The 19,093-nt window shown below is 45.9% G+C and overlaps 2 long non-coding RNA genes across 2 annotated transcripts in view; one reads left to right on the top strand and one right to left on the bottom strand.

Moving 5' to 3' along the window:
* Positions 1-19,093, bottom strand: part of LOC145507305 (uncharacterized) — a 140,109-nt gene that overhangs the window by 76,308 nt on the left and 44,708 nt on the right. The window contains exon 4 of the long non-coding RNA XR_014054762.1: positions 15,805-15,950. This is a non-coding gene — a long non-coding RNA (uncharacterized LOC145507305). The remainder of the gene's footprint in view (positions 1-15,804; positions 15,951-19,093) is intronic.
* Positions 615-3,356, top strand: LOC145507306 (uncharacterized). Its single transcript, XR_014054763.1, has 3 exons — positions 615-769; positions 1,516-1,707; positions 2,467-3,356. It is a non-coding gene; the product is annotated as an uncharacterized LOC145507306 (long non-coding RNA).

The following is a 19,093-nucleotide window of genomic DNA, read 5'->3' as shown; positions in this document are numbered from 1 at the left end:
GAGAAATTATTCACTTGGATAAACCCAAATTAGACTTAGGAAAGGAGCACATTTCTCTTAGCCCCTCAGATGTCTAGAGCGTTTCTCCATTGCCCCACACTCCCACATGCACCCTCCTCTCTCCCCCCACCTCCTCAGGTCACAGCCCTGGAAAATTCTCAGGATGCAGTCATTTCCAGAGTTTTGTCAGAGACATAGGAGGACATAATAAAGTCTAGCAGTTGTTTGAGATCCAGTCACGGGGAGGGATGGTTGGCATGGAAAAAAAGAAACCCCTGGGCCTTGCAAAAATAATGCCAGGCTCTTCCTGGCCCTGTAAAGACTCAGTGAAGGCACTGGGAAACCTAAGTTCTTACCTCCCTGCTGCACCCGCTCCTAGGGACATAAACCCCATTTCTATACACACTCTAAATAACAAAAGCACAGAACTAGTTGTCAGATTTGAAGGGATTCTCCATTGGCCATGTCTACACACATTCTTGTTCCCTGCCCCTGCCTGATTGGTCCAAGGGTGGAGATATCTGACCTAATCTGGGCCAATCAGATTCTTCCTCCCAGGAAGATGAAGACTTGAGCACACAGAGACCAGGCAGTTGGAACTCACGGCATTCATTGCCTAGAGACAAGGTTCAGGAGGATCTACTAGTGAGGATCCTGGAGTTGCCCTGGTTGTTCTGGATTCCCTTTGATTCAGTGAACAATCTTAGTGGCTTTCATCTTGGACTGCCTGGAGTCAATTCAGTGGTTTGCCCCCAAAGACATTTAATTGGTAAAAGTCCCCTTACAAACCATCCTTCCCCCACCTCAGTGCACACTCTTGCAATTACCTTTTTCTCTTTGCCCAGTGCTTCCCCTAAACTACAAGCTCTGTGGTATCCTGGACTGGTCTCACCTTCTCCTTTCAATCCCTCTCCACCTGGCTAACTCCCACACTCCCCTCAGGTCCCACGTGAGACGTCAACACCTCCGATAAGGCTTCCCTGACCACCACCCCCTGCACCCCTTGTCTGGGTTAAATGCCCCCTGGAATGTGTTCCCACAGCCCCAGGTATTTCTTTTGTGTTAAGTGCTTATCTGTCTCTCATAAGACTGTTTCTTCTGAGCTGTTTGCTGTTCTGTCTCCAGCACACAGAACTTGTCTAGGACACGGGTAAGCACTTTGTAATTTTGTAGAATGAATGAATGAATGAAGACACATACTTGTCTTCTTTCCTCCCACTCACAGTAAAATAATAGAAATTAATTACCTGGTCCAAATTATTATTCATCTCAGAATGCAATCAGCCAGTCAACAAATTAGTACTAATTGACGTGCCAAAAACTGTATTAGGCACTACGCAGCTGGAATAAAGGCACATATCTAGGCAAATGAGAGGGAGGTGTGGTTTCTCATGAGAACTGTAATGTATACTAGTGGACCTTAAGTTCCATTTTGCCCAGTCAGAAGCACTCCATGTCTCTATTTTCTGTATCTTGAAAATAGATGTGTAAAAATTACCATTAATGATTTTCTAGGTTTGCAACAGTCTCCTGAATCAATGGGCAGGAACTTCCAGAATAACGCTGGATCCAAACAAGGAAGAAGCCCTTGGGAACAATGCCACATTCAGGCTGACTAGTTCTTTGAACCCCTCCTCATGTAATCTTAGGCTCCTGCATGGCTGGGAAGAGGTGCTGCACAAGACTGCGGGCAGAAGCCACAGGCAGGTGGGTAGAAGAAGGGCCTGTTGCTGTACTCCCTGCTGCTCTGGCAGGTGTGAGATGAGAGAGGGGGACTGCTCCCCTGCCCCTAGGCTAGCAATTACAGAACCCAAATTGTCTCCTGCAAGAGGCATTGTTGTCTCGATGTCATTTCAGCATAAAATAAATTGCACTGCCCATCAGCCTTCTGGAAGCCAGCACTTGCTGGCAGCTTCTACCGGCTCCCAGAAAGTGCCTCCTCGGATGTGATGACAAGTCAGCCAGCTGCAGCCAGAGCTGGGAATGACCCTTCAGGCCCAGGGAGCATGGTTCTGTCATGTGAGGACCCAATGCATGCCCGAAAGGGCACTTGCTTCAGCCTGGTACTAGAAACAGCTCCTCCAGGCTGCTCTCCTATTTGTTAAGTCCTAGCAGAGAGGAGGATCAAGAATACAGAGAGATAGAGGGTAACATGTCATCAATGTGAACCCTCCCCTCCTCCCTCAGTCTGCCATCCTGGATGCTGGAAGGTATCTCTCCTTTCTCTGAAAAATGGAAAACAGTCAGCATGTGTTGCCTGTTATGTACCCTACACTTGGCATACATTATCACATTTATCTGTCACATCAATTCTATTATCATCCCCACTTTATAGATGAGAAATTGGGGTTTACGTGGTTTGCCCAAAGTCACAGAACATCTAAACTAAAGAGCCAGAACTTGAATCCAGAACCACCAAGTCTAAACATCTATGCCCTTAATTACTGTGCCAAACTTTCTCTTCAGCTCCAAGGGCTGAGCCGGGAAGGATTCATCTTTCCTCCAGTCACCATCACCATCCCAGGTAAGTTTATAGTCTAAACAGTGACAGACGTACTGTGCTGCCAATGAAGTCTTATGCGTCAAAGCCCCTCACCTCTCAGACCCCTTAGAGGTTCTAGGAGATGCCCTGGCAATGTGTTCCCATGATCTTAGGTTTTAATCAAAATTAAAATAGTTTAACCAAAGTAAAATATTTTAACCAAAATTGGTTAACATGATGATTTCTTTCCATCCCAGCCTCCTTCCATCACATATCCCTCAAATCAGTGATGCCAGAGGGGCCATGGGCATTTAGGGGTCCCGTCCAGGGAAAGTTGGATTGGGGAAGCTTTTTGTTCAGTTCAGTTTTGCTGACAGTTAAGTTATTGCTTAGAAATGATGCGGGAAGGACACTTTGCATCCACTGGGCCACATCTCTGGGCACCATGACACAGGGTACCGGACCCAAGGTGGCTCTCATGCTTATCACAATTCCAAAGTTGCAGAGCACAAACCCGAATCAGTATCTGGAAAATAAGTACATCTGTATGCAGAATCGCATGTTTTATGAATCAAAACTATCAACAATGAGAAACAAATTTTGATCACTGTGCCAGAAGACAGACTCCTCTCTCTACTCTCTCTTTAGAAAATAAATTTCAAAACTGTTTTCATAGAAAGAAGCATCAAAGAGCAGGCCACCACACACTGTGGGGGCGGGGGGGAGTGCTACAGAGGTGTGCCAGTCAGTTAATTCACTTTTCAATCCTATTATTTTTCCGGATTTTGTAATGTTCGTGGTATTGTCAGGTTTAAATATATATAATTTATTCTGATCTATTTTCTTATTTGAAATAAATCTTTGATTTTATTTTGAATTCTGTACTCACAATTTTATTTTCTTTTCCTTAAATAACCTCATCAATTAATAAGTTTTAGAATCCCCCAAATTTGAATCTATTCCTGAATTTCCATAAAGACAACATTCTTGTATGCGAACACCACTTCAAGGGCTCTAACATCTCCTTCCATCCAGCTAGGGCCAACCCCCCATGCCATTATGTGGGAATTGTGGGGCCATGGTTGCAGTTTCTCATACCTCAGTCATGGCACCCAGCACTGTTTACTTTTTTATGTTCCTGTTTTATCTCTTCCCAGCAATCACCTTGGGGCCTTACATGGAGTAGACACTCAATAAATGTTTCAGAACAAGAATCGGGAGGTGAAGAGTAGACCAGGTAGAGAGGCAGTGAGGAGTCCTTAGGCCCCGGGTCTGCACGCTTGTATCAACAGGTACATCTCCGATGTTTATCTTCTGTAAACTCAAATTGTACAGGCAAAAGCTATTTCCCTGTATCCCAACCCCTAACTCTCTTTTTGTCTCTTTGATTCCTTCTCTCTATCTGTCTCTCATTCTGTCTCTGGCCCTGATGGTAACAGAGCTAATATTGTAGACATGGGAACATGGGAGACAAACACAGTGTGAATCTTCCCACCCCAGGCAGAAATTCAAGGAGAGGCACCTGCAGAGAGGCAACAGGGCAAGGAGAGGATAAATCTGACCTAGGCCATGGATGTCTCTCCATCAACATGGTTTGAACCAGAAGTAATCCGATAGGCCAATGTTTCCTGAAAGCAGGGTCCATCTCATCGTTGACAGCATGAGAGGAAGGTCTTCCGTGGAGGGAAACTGAGCCATGAAATCCATCTCAAAGATCACAAGGTTTGGACCCCACCCAGGACCCCACTGGGAGACCCCACTGAGTCTTCCAGCCAACTAGATGGGAATGAAAAAGGAAAAGTATTCATATCACACAATTACTGTCTGGCTAAATTAATTGTTGGATGCATCTAAATGGATTAGACATTTTAATTAGCAGAGTCTGGTTGTTTGCCGAAATTGAATTTTTGGCATGTGGGTGTTATACGCACATGTGTGTTTATTCTAGCAAAGCCCAGGCTGGAGCAAATCTACAATGACTGCTTTCTCTGGATCTGGCAGCCTGGAAGGAACCAGCCTCCTCTCCATAGGTTTCCAGTCCCAAGCTGGGAGGAAGACCACAGCATCCTCACCTAGCCTCCTAAGGGGGCTCATGCAGCTGAAGGATACATCTGTGGGCTTAGAGGCTGCTGCAGGAGGGAAGATGGGGAAGGCTGTGATAGAATAATGACCTCAAAGCTTTCCTTTGCCAGAAGTGGAAACGGTGAGTCTCCCTAATTGGCCTGTAGAATGTCGCCCCAAGGGGGCAGCAGAGCACCAACCCTTGGGAAGCATGCTGCCCAGCTACTTCATTTTGGCCAGAAATGTACTCTGGATAAACCAGTGGCAGGAAGAAGAGCGATCTGAATAGGAAGAACAAAAATCTGAACTTTTCAGGGACCTCGAGAGGCCAGTGCCATGGAGGCAGGAAGAAGAGCCAGATGTGTACAGGAAGAGGAAGGCTGGAACAAACGAGGGCTAGAAACAGGTTGGCATCAGTCTCAGGAGAGAAAAAAAAAATTGGACTCTTCAAAGCAAGGATCAGAATCCCAGAGCAGATCCAGCGAAGTGCAAGACCTGCAGGCTGGACAGAATCAAGGGAGGACCAGCCAGATGACTACCTTAGATGCCATCTATAAAGAGAGTTAAAATATCCCTGGAGGGGGACTTTCCTGACAGTCCAATGGTTGGGACTTTGCCTCTCAATGCAGTCTGTGCAGATTCGATTCCTGGTCTGAGGGCTAAGATCCCACATGCCTTGCAGCCAAAAAACCAAGACATAAAACAGAAGCAATAATGTAACAAATTCAATAAAGACTTTAAAAATGGTGCATATCAAAAAATAAAAATATCCCTGGAGATGTAAGAAGCCAGAGAGAATGTGTTTGCCAGAACCACCCCACCCCTACCCCCAGAAGAGAGGGTAGCACTTTGCTGAGCCTCACTGGGGACTGGGAGATGGGCAATGATTAGACGATAAGAAGAAACCTCAGAGATAAAGCCATCAAAGGAAGGGCATGTCCCAGTTATAGATACTCGCTAGACCATCTTCTATAACTGTCGGGCTTCTATTTCACTAGGTGGACTAAGTTTGGACTTACTGAACTGACCTGTTGGGGACAACAGGGAAAAGGCAAGACCTGCCACCAACTGCTCACCTCCACTCTTACCCTCAACCCCCTGAACTTGCCTATAAAAAATTGCACCAACTGAAAAGGAATCCAAACATGATCTTGCTAAAGGAACCCTGTCTGAGTCTGCCCCTGCTTATCACAGCTGTGTCCATACAGTCCTAGTACAGGGGGGGTCCATCCTCCCGTGCTTGCCCCCACTGACCTGCTCAGGGGCTGAAGCAGTGGGGTCACAGCAGGTGCCAAGCCTCCCTTTCAAAAATCTGAATGAAACTGCTCCTCAGCCTGGCCCTCATGGGGCTCGAGAGAGCACCTCCAACTTGGAGGCAGAGCAGAAGAAGGCTTTGAATCTTTGATTCATTTCACTGCGGAGTTTACAATTGAGTTTGAATAGCAACTCTTCATGCCTCTCATAAGGCTTGTTTCACATCTGTTATGAAATGACGACAGTAACGCTGCTCACGGTTATGTATGTGGTCGATGGAGCAGAAGCAATGAGATTGTCGCTGGGCAGGGAGGAAATAACCTCATTTGCTTTGTCTTTTTGATCATGGAATCAGATAGGAAAATAAGATTTCATGCAGCTTATTTCTTTTTATGCCGCAACTGATGATAATGGCTATTTAACATTTCCTGAGTACCCACGAAGTTTCAAGGCACCTAGGAACCTCTCCTCCTGGCTTAGAAACTGGATTCAGCAAATAAACAACCAGTTTCAGAAAAGGGGAAGCTCCCAAAGTCATTTCATCCAGGACGCATGCTTCCACATGGTGTATATGTAGAATATTCCAGAATGTTCTGGAGGAATAGTGCCAAGTCTGCCATTTCTCCCACTGGACATTTTGGAACAGGACTTGCACTCAATGAATTCTCTCTTTAGTGTCAGTCCCTCTCCGAACTTCAGTGAATTCTCTCTTAAGTGTCAGTCCCACTCCGAACTTCCTCATTCCCCCTACACACAGACACACAAGTGTACATACCTCTGTCACTTTCAAGTCACTTTGTCTGGGGTTTTTTTTGTTTTGCTTTGTTTTTGTTTTTTGGCTGCACTGGGTCTTCTTTGTGAGCATGGGCTTTTCTCTAGTTGCAGAGCCCATGGGCTCTCTAGCTGTGCTGAGCAGGCTTAGCTGCCCTGCAGCATGTGGGATCTTAGCCCCTGACCAAGGATAGAACCTGAGTCTCCTTCATTGAAAGGTAATTTCTTAACCACTGGACCACCAGGAAAGTCCCTCAGCCCATTTCGTCTTGATATTTGGAGGAGGAGTGGGGAATGGTACTTGGTAGCTACGGCTGTAAGATCTGACCTTGTCAAACGAGAAGAATCTACACACTCTTTGGCCACCACTACCCCACTAACCCTTCGCTCCAAATCCCACCAAGATCCTCCTGTAAGGATGAAGGGCACAGATAGACTGGTTGCACCTGATTAAACACTCTCTTCCCTGGCCTCAGTGTCCTCATCCGTAAAATGCCAAGGTTGGGATGAGATAGTGTTCACAGTCTCTTATCGCTCAGATGTCAAACCACTCTCAAAGGAAAGTCTAATGAGAAGGCTTAATTAGGACCCAGGATGTGGCCACACTGAGGGGGAGGCCAGTGCAGCTGTGTCACGGGTTATGGGAGGGCAAGGAAGGAGAGAAGGAAGAAAGGGAAGGCTCAGAAAACTATTTTAAAAAGAGGTGTTAAAGTGTGTGAGATTATTTCTTCTGAGCCCTCAGTTGAAGCGACTTAAAAGGCAGAGCCTGAGTGCCTTGGGCAGGGAAAGCTCCATGATAGGAGCCATCCAGCTGGAGGCTGGGGCTTCAGGGAGCACAGGGAACTCCACAGGTCGCAGCAGAGCCCTGCCCTGGGAAGCTGTTTGGCAGGCTCACGAGAGGGCAGAGCCACCTGGATACAGGCTCCGTCAGTTCTGGGAGCTTTTGTGGGCTCAGTCCCTCAAGGTTCATGTCCGATTCAAGCCTCCACCATCCATTCTACTCTAAGAGTCTGTAGTGAGACACAGGGACTTTCCTCTGTGGTGTCAGGAGACAAGACGACAATCCGGCAGCCTCTAAAAGCACTCAAGTCGGGCAATGGCATCAGGAGGGAGATGGACGATGTGGTGCGTGTGGGAGGTTTTATGGAGTGGTGGTAATAACTCCTCCATCTCCACAGAGCTTTCCAGTTTATGAAGCCCTCTCCCATCCATTATCTCCTTTGAGCCTCCCGAAGCTCTAAGAAGCGGGCAGGTTGGCTGTTATCTTCTTCTGTTTTATAGGTTAAAAAAAAAAAATACTGCAGTATAGATGAGTTAGGGGACCTGTCCAAGGTCACACAGGCAGCTCAGAACAGAGTCGGACAATTCCAGCCACTCAGGAGAGGGAGGGCCAGTCTGGCAGGTAGACAGCCTCATGCCTGCTCTGTCTCAGGCCAGGCCATTTGCCTCCTCTGAGCATCACTGTTTTTATCTGCAAAACTGGGAAATAACATGGGCAGTTAAGGCAGATGGTATGTGTAGAGGGTCCAGGCCTGAGTAGACAAAGCAACTTATCTACTCTTTACTTCTACTAGCTTTTAAAAATCTCCTTTCCTTATAGGAGTAGGGAATTAAGAGGCAGAAACTATTATTTAAAAAAAAAAAATAAGCGATAAAATAAATAATTACAAGATATATTGTATAGCACAGGGAATATAGCCAATATTTCATAGTAACAAATATACTATAGTATGAATAGACTATAGACTATAACCTTTAAAAACTGAATCTCTGTGTTGTACACCTGAAACTTATACAATGTTGTACATCAACTATACCTCCATTTATAAAAAGAAAAAAAGACTGGGACTTCCCTGGTAGTCCAGCAGCTAAGACTCCAAGTTCCCAGTGGAAGGGGACTGAGTTCAACCCCTAATTGGGGAGCTAGATCCCATATGCCACAAACAAAGAGTTGGCATGCCGTAACTAAAGACCCTTCATGCCACAACTGAGACTCAGGGCGGCCAAATAAATAAGGAAGTAAAAACAAATAAATATTTTTAAAAATAAAATACTTATTACATATTTTTAAAAATAATTTTTTTTTTAAATATACACCTCATTGGTGGGGTGGGGTGGGGAAGTGGGTTCAAGAAGACATAGTTTTAAATCCTGCTCACCAATTCCAGCCTTGTGATTGTCGCACAAGTAACTAGAGTCTCTGGCAGTTTCCTTTTCTAGAAAGGGGAGACCACAATACCCACCTTGTGGGGTTTTCAAACTTAAGTGAGAAACGTATAATGCGTTGGTCTTAACAAATGCAGTTTTCCCTTTTCCCCCTTCTTTCCACCACAGCACAAGGCAGCCACCTTCACCGAGTCTCACGACAAATCCCAGAACACAAGGTAGTTTCCAAGCCCTTGCTGCATTCTCCATGGTGAAAATACTAATTATTATTGTTGTTTTTACTTTCCCATTGTTGACTCTGGCTCAAGCACTGTGTTCAGTGCTATACCTGCATGATCTCATTAAGTCCTTACAACTGTTCTAAACTATTAGCCCCACTTCTTTGGATGAGATAACTGAGACACAGGAATTCAGGACCTTGACCAAGTCTTTACAGTTAATGATGACAGAGCTGAGACTGAACTCCAAACCCAGAGCTCTTCATCTAACTAGCCTCTGGCTACCACGGGCCTGCCACCCTAGGCTGGGGGTGGAGGTGGGGCGGAGGGTGCAGGCAAAGGCCCTGCTCTTTTCTGCACTGCAGTCACATGGTCCCATGAGGAAGGGGGACTGCATGCACTGAGAAACACCCTAGCCCAATTTGTAAGGCCACATTTAATCATTTATGCAAATGCCAGGATTCTACTTGCCAAAGAGGATCCAGGTTGAATATCATTTGAGAAGCTGGAAAATGTGGATGATCCTGGAAAGCCGATTAGCACATAAAGGAATATTATCCTCTGCCCGAAAAGCCAGGCAGGCACTGAAGATATTAACAAAATTTGTTCTGTGTGCAAACTATTCAATTGGAGAATCACCCAGTGGGTTTCAGAGCAAGAATGAATATGAGGGACTTCCTGGTGTTCCAGTGGCTAAGACTCTGTGCTTCCAATGCAGAGGGCCCAGGGTTCAATCCCTGGTCAGGGAACTAGACACATGCCACAACTAAAGACCCCGCATGCCACATTGAGGATCAAAGACCCCGCGTGCCTCAACTAAGACCCAGCACAGCCCCCCCCCACCCAAAAAAAGAATGAATGTGGGAACCCCTATCCCTTACTACTTGGAGAAGGATTTAGTGGTAGACCCCCTTCCCTGGCAACTCAGTGGGTCATGACAGGTTAAGTATTTTCACAAAGGCCTCGACACCCATTGCCCAGCACAGAGCCTGGTTCTTGGTAGAGGCTCAAGGGTAGCTGAATGAATGAATGAGTGAATAGATGAATCAACTGAACACTTCTCTTACCAAGAGGTAGGCGAGGAATTTGGAATGTTTTCCAGCACCGTAAAATCTCAGGAGACTCAGAGAGAACCCCAGTTCTTAAGGAGACTTGAAAAAGAATTTCCTGGCAGTGCAGAGTAAGACAGATGAATAAAGAGTGAGGGAGGGCATGCGATTCCTCAAGGTCAGGACAGGGCCAGAGAACAGTCTTTCCTAGAAACAGAAGAATGACATCTACTGTGAGAATCCTAAAGTAAGGAGAGAAACTGAACAAGAAAGTCAGTCTAAGTGAGGTACAAGATGTTAATATTTGACTTTTAGCCTATTTTTCTAGATGCTGAAGTATTAGGAAAATCAGGAATGTCCACCCTTTTCCTGGTCAGGAGCTTCTCCCCCTTGACCTTGAGTAAAGTGAGTAAAGTCGCTCAGTCGTGACCGACTCTTTGCGACCCCATGGACGGTAACCTACCAGGCTCCTCCATCCATGGGATTTTCCAGGCAAGAATACTGGAGCGGGTTGCCATTTCCTTCTCCAGAAGATCTTCCCGACCCAGGGATCAAACCCAGGTCTCCCGCATTGTGGGCAGACGCTTTACCCTCTGAGCCACCAGGGAAGTCCTTGACCTTGACCTCACCCCAAATCTCAGGGACTTCTCATCAGGTTCCACAGGACCAGTCTGAGGCACAGTCCATACCAGTCACTCCCACAGAACAATTCTTGTCTGGATGTGGCTGTTTGCCTGCTCCAGATTCATATTTTTAAAACCCCTTCTCTAAAACTGCAGTAAAAGCTACAATTCAGAGAGTGCTTGCTATGTGTCAGGAGCTAGGCTATAGGCTAACATTCCTTATCCCGATTTAATCCTCAGAATAACCCAATGGAATTGATATATAATTTGCCCCATCTTACTTAGTTTGACTCAGGTCACATGTTGAATAAATGAAAAATCCAGAATTGAGAGGCCCAAGGCACTAAAAAGATTATGGCATTACCTTGAAATATAATGCAAAAGAAAAACAAAACTAGACAATAAAACAAATGTAAAGAAATTCACAAAGTTCTTAGTTTCTCCACGATTTTAAAAAATACAGATAATAATAAAAAAAAATACTTTGTAAACTATTGATTAACCTACCAGAATATAACCCTGAAGAAGGAAATGGCTACCCACTCCAGTATTCTTGCCTGGAGAATCCCATGGACAGAGGACCCTGGCAGGCAACTTCGGTCACAAAGAGTCTGACACAACTGAGTGACTAAGGACGCATGTACCAGAATACAAACCCCATTCTGTCTACTCCAATCCTGAGTTCTTAACCTCAATACTCCATTGCTAAGTGGACTTTGCTTTATCCCAAAATCCAGTGTTTCCAGAGCTCTTAGAGGCCCAAACATTTGTTTCTTCTCAGAGAAGATCACAAAGTTGATATTGCAAAAGGCATGGGGTAAGGGGAGGAGGGGAGAAGTGATTGAGGTTGTTCGAGTTCAAATCCCAGGAAAGAGATTACAGGAAATCTGCTGGCTCTCCAGCCAGCTGGGCTCCTTATCTGAGCCAAAGTAATCACTTGCAGAAGGGTGAAGCCATCCATCGCTGCAGCCAGTGTGGGAAGATGCTTCTCTTTATCTTCACCAGGAGCAGAAGTGCTTTTGGCTTTGCAATCAACTTCTGTGAAGGAGCTGCCACTCAGGCTTGGCTAGGGTTTTTGAACAACCTCCCTTCCTTGCAATAGACAGGAAATGAGTTGGGGTTGGACCTAAAGGACCCTGCCAGGGCGAAGAATGTAGGTGTGTGCTGGTACCACCTTCCTCACTTTAGATAAGCTGATTCCGGCACCGATCTGGGGACCAGACTCCATGGAGTGATCCCTCATTGGGATGCAAGAGTCCAAGGAAATCGGATGAGAGAACTCAGGTTGACTAACATGGGTATGTCAAATCTGACAGACTTCATTCTTTCTACTGTATTTTATATAAGAGGCACTTTCTCTTGTGTCTTCCCTGTCCCCCCACCTCATCACCCCTCCACTAACACACAACCTTTAAAGAATCACTCCAGTCACTCTGGAGGGGAACATTCCAGTGCCTGTGTTTGCAGAACATGACAGCTGAAGGGCCAGAGTAGGTGCTAAACCTCAGCTGGGACAATCACATTTCTCTTCCACAAATATGGACTTAAAGAACCAAAACATGAGTTGGTGGCTCTGGAGATTAGAGAGAAGACTGATGCTGAGGCAGGGTGACCATATTCTGCCATGCACAGAAAAGAGCAGAGGAGGCTTGTCTGCAAAGAGAAGAAGGAAGCAAATATACAGAAAAAAAGATGAGACCACACAGGGGGCAGTAGTTGTCCCTGGCCCTGACAGTCTCCTAGCCCCTGGCTCCCAACTCTAATGAAGCCCAAATTTATGCCCTGCCCTTGGGTCTAGGGTCATCAACATCCCCAGAGAGTCTCCTTCTTCCTTAAGCTCCTCTGAGTTGGTTTCCATTATTTGCAATAAAAAAAAAAAAAAGGAGCCTTGAAAACCAATTAACATTATCATTCAGATTAAGAGTCTACTAATGGTTATTGAATACCTATTATGTGCCAGGCATGGGTCCAGAAACATCGCCGTGATTCATCTCACTTATCATCATCTTTATCAGCAGCATCATGAACACTGGTATCAGACATGTTTACAGAGTCTAGGCTAGACTGAAAGAGAGTGACACTAGCGAGGTCCATGTCCCCTGACAGTTTATTCTAGACAAGCATTCTGGTGTGAAGACAGATGCACGGGGCATTAAATCAAGGCACTAAAAGGCAACGAGATATTTGCCTCATTATCAGGTTAGGAAAGAGGGAGGCAAGAGCCAGGCAAGGCAGACAAGAAGACAGCATCAGGCAGTCTAGGTCAGGGTGAAAGCTGAATCCCAGGGATGAATGGAAAAATCAGTTTAAACAAGGAGATTCATAGCAAGGGATAGGAAAGAGGCTGAAGGACTGTCAGCCCTGGGGTCTGCTTCACAATTTGGCAGGTATCAGTGAATCTCTGAATTCAAGGAGGAAGGAGGCAGGGGAGACGGGACATCAGAGGCAGATGGCAGGGTGGAAGGGCTGAGAGAAGATGGACCCAGAGAAATCTTCAGTATTGATATTGACATTGACCTAGTAGATACCAATATGCAGCCAGTGTGCCAGAAGCAGCAGACAGGTGGCAGGAAAGAGGCTGGAAGAGATAAACATTCAAAGGGGTAAAGCACTCAGGAGAGAGTGGAAGTAAAGGCAGAGAGAGGGCCCAAGGAAACTACACGGAGAGGAAAGAGGCAGAGGAAGACATTAGACAGCATATTGGGTTGGCCAGAAAGTTTGTTTGAGTTTTTTCATAACATCTTATGGGAAAACCCAAATGAACTTTTTGGCCAACCCAGTAGTAGGCTCAGAGCAAGGTCAGAGGCAGGGAGGAACAAAGGCAAAAAAATATAAAGAAAGACAAAGGAACACCAAGGCAGAGAATGATAGGGAGACAAAGACAGATGTGGAAATTTCTTAAAAAGATGGGAATACTAGCCCACCTTACCTGCCTCCTGAGAAACCTATATGCAGATCAAGAAGCAACAGTTAGAATCAGACGTGAAGCAATGGACTGGTTCCAAATTGGGGAAGAAGTACGTCAAGACTGTATATTGTGACTGTGCTTATTTAACTTATATACAGAGTACATTATGCGAATTGCCAGGCTGAATGAATGAAGCACAAGCCTGAATCAAGATTGCTGGGAGAAATATCAATAACCTTAGATATGCAGGTGACACCACCCTTATGGCAGAAAGTGAAGAGGAACTAAAGAGCCTCTTGATGAATGTGAAAGAGGAGAGTGAAAAAGCTGGCTTAAAAGTCAACATTCAAAAAACAAAGATCATGACATCCGATCCCATCATTTCATGGCAAATAGATGGGTAAACAATGGAAATAGTGACAGGCTTTATTTTCTTAGGCTCCAAAATCATTGCAGATGGTGACTGCAGCCAGAAATTAAAAGATGCTTGCTCCTTGGAAGAAAAGCTATGACAAACCTAGACAGCATAATAGAAAGCAGAGATACTAGTTTGCCCACAAAAGTCCTGTATGGATGTGAGAGTTAGACCATAAAGAAGGCTGAGCACCAAAGAATTGATGCTTTCGAACTGCGGTGTTGGAAAAGACTCTTGTGAGTCCCTTGGACTGCAAGGAGGTCAAACCAGTCAATACTAAAGGAAATCAATCCTGAATATTCATTGGAAGGACTGATGCTGAAGCTGAAGTTCCAATACTTTGGCCACCTGGTACAAAAAGCACTGATTAGAAAAGACCCTGATGCTGGGAAAGATTGAAGGCAGGAGGAGAAGGGGACAACAGAGGATGAGATGGTTGGATGGCATCACCGACTCAATGGACATGAATTTGAGCAAGCTCTGGGAGATGGTGAAGAACAGGGAAGCCTGGCATGCTATCATCCATGTGGTCACAAAGAGCTGGGCATGACTGAGCGACTGAACAACAACAACAAGAAAGACAGATGGGACAGAGGTAGTACAGAAAGGGAAGATAGGGAGGGACAGTCGAAGTTTTGGAGAGGGAGAGGTCAGCAGAACCCCTGAGAAAGGGGACTCTCCTTACCTGCCCACTATTGTCCTGGAAGACAATTCCATTCTCTTAGTCATTCTGGCTGCAAACCTAAAGAGCTTTTCCTCTCCTCTATTCTATGTATGGACAGTTGATTGCTATACATTGTCACTCTTTCTTCCAAATGTCACACTCTCTCAACCCCTCTCCACCCTCACATCCCCCTAGATGACTGACACTGGAGGACCTTCCTGCCTCCAGTCTCTTGACATGGTCTTTATCCAGGTCCCAATAACAATCATCTTGCCACTTACCTACTGCTTTACAAAGAACTTATGAGATGACCTCTAATCTTCCCAACTGCTCTGTAAGTTAGTTAACTTTATTATACCCATTCAACAAATCTATTCATTCATTAAGCCATTATTTCTTGAGAACTATTCTCAGTCCCACGCTCAGAGCTAAGGAGTCAGCACTGAACACGACAGGTACAACTCCTGTACCTGTAGCTATTAGACAAGTAATTAGAATTGTGATAAGTGCCACAAGGGAGAAGTAGAAGTGCCATAAAATAAAGTGTGACAGAGGCCTGACTTAATCAGAGTATCAGAGAGGTGACATTTCAGCTGAGCTCTGAAGAAGAGGGAAGCTGAAGTTTGGAGACTTTCTTAGATTTGCCCAGGGTCTAGACACTACAGATCTGGGCTCAGAACTGTCATCTTTGAACTGTTAGTGCCATGGTCTGGTCTCTATGCCACTGTGCCCCTGGGTAGGCCATCTTGTTAGGAATGGATATGTAGAGGTAGGCATGACTCTCTTGCTTTCAGGGGAAATGCAAGAGAGTTCCAGAACCTCAGTGGCTCTCTCTGGGCCTCCCATATCAGTCCAAACTCCTCTGCCTGGATCCCCAGGACTCCATACTCCAGCCACACCCCACTCATTCACCCTTCTCCCTCACTGTTCCGCAGTACATGTCCTAGACACTAGAAAAGTCTTTCTCTAGCCCCGGGATTATACCAATAAATTTCCATCAAAATGACTCAACTGCTCCCCTCTCCATCTCCTTCCCATCCCAAGATGTGGGGCATTCTTGAATTCATTTGTGTATTTATTCCTTCACTCAGCACTCTTAAGCCTCTGCTATATGCCAAGCATACATCCTGCTCATGCCATTTCTCCTTGAATTTTCATTTTCTTTACTTTTCATTAATCTAAATCCTACTTACCTGGAGTCTTATCTCCTTTAAATCCTTGACACAATATGATGAAAGGAGTAGGGAACTCAAAATCACACTGGTGATCAAATCAACTTATGGCTTAAATTTCCTCAACCTCAGTTGCACCATCTTTAAAATGGTGAAATAATGACTGCCTACAACAGAAATGTTGGCATAAGAATCAGAATAACCAAAATAAGGTAAATTTCTATAAAAGCACTTTGTAAGTTACTATCCAATTTAATGAATTCATCATTAATGGACTCCTTAGCTCAGCTAGAGCCCTTTTTCACACTCCTATTTTGCACACTCAAGACCTTATGTCCTCTCAACTTCAATCATTGGGTTAGTCTTCTTTCCTCAACTAGACCGCAAGCAGTTTGAGGGGTGGAGACACAGCACACACTCTCATGTCCCCCAGGATGTCTAGGGAAGTGTAGGGCAGTCAGTAAACACTATCCAGGTTTGTTGATGGAGCTCCTCTGACGTGTCAGCACCATGGCCAGGGAGAGTTTGCCTCAGCCTACAGAAAGAGGAAGAGGCAGGCAGAACTCACACTTGACCCCTGGCCACTAACTACCCAGAGCTGATACCTACAGGGATGTCAGAGAGATGGTAGCCCAGTTCTTCATGCCATCTGACCTCAGGCTACCCAGGTCCCAGAGCAGCCAGGGGACCTAGTGCCCCTACATCTTAGAAATAAGAACCACCAGCCAATAGATTGATTTGGGGCTGTAGCTTGTTTTTCTACAAATTGCTGGAGTTCCTGTTGTCTTTGCCAGCATGGCTGAAGCTTTTCTATAGCCCTCGGGTTATAGCAATGAATTTCCATTTAGCCATGACAAATGACTCTGCTGCTCCCCTCTCTCTCCACCGGGCCCCACCTCCTTGTTCTGAAGTCTCCCTCTTAGAGGTAACTCGAGGGCCTTCCCTTAATGTGACAGGAGCAGGTACTGGCACTTCCAGTCCTCAGAGCTGGTATCACTCCAGAACAGGCTGATTGTGATGCATAGGGGAGAGAGGCTGGGGTGGGGGAAAGATGATGAGAAGAGGAAGATGAGAGTTGGGTTGCAGTGTGAGCCAGCTTTGTCCAAGTAAGTCACTGATGACATTGGTGAGGGCACAAGAACTGGAAGAGGAAATTTGAGTAAGAAGCTGACGGACAGAGGTGAAAGAAGGAAGAGGCAAAAAATGTTCATTAGTTGCATTGATTCAGGGGAAAGACAAGTGATTAAATAACTCACCTCCAAGGAAGAGGCTCCTGCTCCTGCTTTCCTTCCTTGGCAAGAATCAGAGATAATTTCTTAGCCCAGTGGCTCTGCCTTGTTCCACCTGAGCTGGGGTTCATCATGAAGGAGAAGGGGTCGAGGAGCGGGGCTCCACAGCCAGCTCTCAGCAATGCAAGCTAATGGAGGGCAGCGTCCCAGAGTGGATGGTCCCCCTGGTGGGCTCTGTCTTGGCTTGGAATTTTTACATGGAGCATAGGTACACTCAGCTCTGTTAGGCCTCCTTCCTTGAGCCCAGGCCAGGAGACTGAGGCGCTAGGGGGCAGAAAGGCAGGAAGGGACAGGTACAAGCTGACAAGGGCTGGAAAACTGTGCATCCTCAAAGTGAATGGTCTTTATTCACAGAGTCAGAAGTCAACTGTGAAAATGTTCAGAAGGGCAAGAAGACAGCCTTTGTGTTGTGTCCACTGTGTGTTATGCTTCAGTTTGATTGACTGACTTCTTGCTCCTGCCAGGCACAGAGATGTAGGGTAAGGGAGACACAGTCCCTCAGGGATCCCTCAGTTTAGTTGGGGAGACACAGGGTCAAGTCATTTCCATATAATATGGTAAAGGCCAAGCCTTGGGGATGTACCAGGGCTGAGGGCAGTGCCAAGGCTTTCTGGAAGGTTTCCCAGAGAAATAAGGTGGGCCCTGGAGCCAGGCTCTGGAGCTGGCCCTGCTCATCTAAATTGGTTCAGAAGGTGCCCCTAGGTCTGCTGTTACAGATGCTCTAGCCCACACTAGAGAGCTAGGTTTGCCAGTTCACAAGCTTCCCAGATTTCACCCTTCTCTCTCCTACTCCCTTTCACAGCCCCATGATACCTGCTAAGGGTAAGGAAGTCTCACACCCCAGGCCTCACTTGCTGGAACAAGGTGTACTCCAAGCATGTGACAGGAGAACTTCAGAAATTCAAACCATCCCTCATCCAGATTTCCACAGCAGGACTTTGCCCTGCCAACTCATTGCCATGTTTCAGCAGGTACAAGGCAACTCTTCGAGACATCCTTTCAATGCACTCTTTAGGATATAAAGCCTTAGGATAAAGTACAAACTCAGACTGGGGAGACAAAAAGGTCCAGCTGCCCCTGGGCCGCTCCTGCCCTCAGCAAAGTAAGAGGAAGCCTTCTCCCCACCCTTAATCCTTCCACATCCTTCTCTCATACTTGGCCAGGTACATCCACTGCCTTTTCAACCAAGGATTTAGTAGCAGCTAACTCAGAGTATGGGCTTTCCTGGTGGCCCAGTGATAAAGAATCTGCCTGCCGATGCAGGAGTCACAGGTTCGATCCCTGAGTCGGGATGGTCCCCTGGAGTAGGAAATGGCAACCCACTCCAGTATTCTTGCCTGGGAAATCCCATGGACAGAGGAGCCCAGCAGGCTGGTCCATGGAGTCACGAGAGTTGGACACAACTGAGTGACTAAACAACAACAATAACAATTCAGAGTATGATCAGACCTTTTCTCTTGGGAAAGTATTTTGAAGAGAATCGAAAATCAGGAACTCCCAAGAGAGCAGGAGAAGAAGTTAGGCAGTCATATCATTTATCCCAAATTTCTAAGAAAGACTGCATGTCCTCCCTTTTCCTGTCGTGTGATTCCAACTCCGGCTTCCCAGGTAAGCATTGCACCTGTAGAGTCTCAGAAGCTCCTGGAGAGCTTTGTTGTGGCTCTGCTTCCTCTCTCCATGGCAACACGCCTGAATGAAAAACCTCAAATGTCTAGGATGGAGAGACCCCCATTCTTCCCTCTTACCTGAGCAATATCAACTTTCTGCCCTAATTTTTCTACCCAACTTCCTGGACTGAGCCAGGTTGCATTCTCCATTTGCTCAGATGAAGCATGTGGTTTGACTGTCCCCTCCACCACACAACCCTCCCCTCAACACACACACATCAGATACACACACAGCAGGCTCCCTGGAAGGCAATCCAACAATTGGATCAACATTAGCCAAATCCAGTGAATTTTAAAATCTTGCAGTTTTTTCTTCCCAATAGTTGCAGCCAAAGCTGCCAATGGCCAACTCAG

Source organism: Giraffa tippelskirchi, chromosome 5, assembly GCF_054371585.1.
Source record: "Giraffa tippelskirchi isolate mGirTip1 chromosome 5, T2T-mGirTip1v1.2.pri, whole genome shotgun sequence".
Lineage (NCBI taxonomy): Eukaryota > Metazoa > Chordata > Mammalia > Artiodactyla > Giraffidae > Giraffa > Giraffa tippelskirchi.
This window is presented reverse-complemented; position numbering and strand designations above follow the sequence as displayed.